The 524-nt window shown below is 47.1% G+C and overlaps 1 pseudogene; it reads left to right on the top strand.

Moving 5' to 3' along the window:
• The first annotated feature begins 158 nt into the window (after positions 1-158).
• Positions 159-490, top strand: LOC103523829 (annotated as a pseudogene).
• Positions 491-524: the final 34 nt, after the last annotated feature.

Raw genomic sequence — 524 nt, 5'->3', positions numbered from 1 at the left:
TTATCTTCATCTTACCAACCTCATTGGTGCAGTTGTCAACGCGTTGGACTTTGGATCTGGAGGTTGGTGGTTCGAGTCCAAGTCAAGTCATAAAATTTATCTAGGTGTGATAATCGGGGAACGATATTTGTGACAAGCATTTAAATATGTTTAACACAATTAAAAATTCCTTATCTTAGGTCGAAATTTCGGAGGCCACTCGGAGCAGGAGAACACGCTGAACCAGTTGCTAGTCGAGATGGATGGGTTTAACACCACCACCAATGTTGTTGTTCTCGCGGCCACAAATCGTGTGGATGTGCTGGATAAGGCCCTCCTGAGGCCGGGCCGGTTTGATAGGCAGATCTTTGTGCCGGCCCCGGACATTAAGGGCCGCGCTAGTATATTCAAGGTGCATTTGAAGCCGCTGAAAACAGACCTGGATCGGGACGATTTGTCGAGGAAGTTGGCTGCATTGACGCCAGGTAAGTTGGAACTATTTGGGACATGAAGCTAACGTATGTTTTCGGCTGCTCAGAGTAAGT

The sequence above is a fragment of the Diaphorina citri genome, unplaced genomic scaffold (assembly GCF_000475195.1).
Source record: "Diaphorina citri unplaced genomic scaffold, Diaci psyllid genome assembly version 1.1 scaffold44787, whole genome shotgun sequence".
Taxonomy (NCBI): Eukaryota; Metazoa; Arthropoda; class Insecta; order Hemiptera; family Psyllidae; genus Diaphorina; species Diaphorina citri.
Note: the sequence above shows the minus strand (reverse complement) of the source record. Positions and strands in the feature narration are given on the sequence as shown.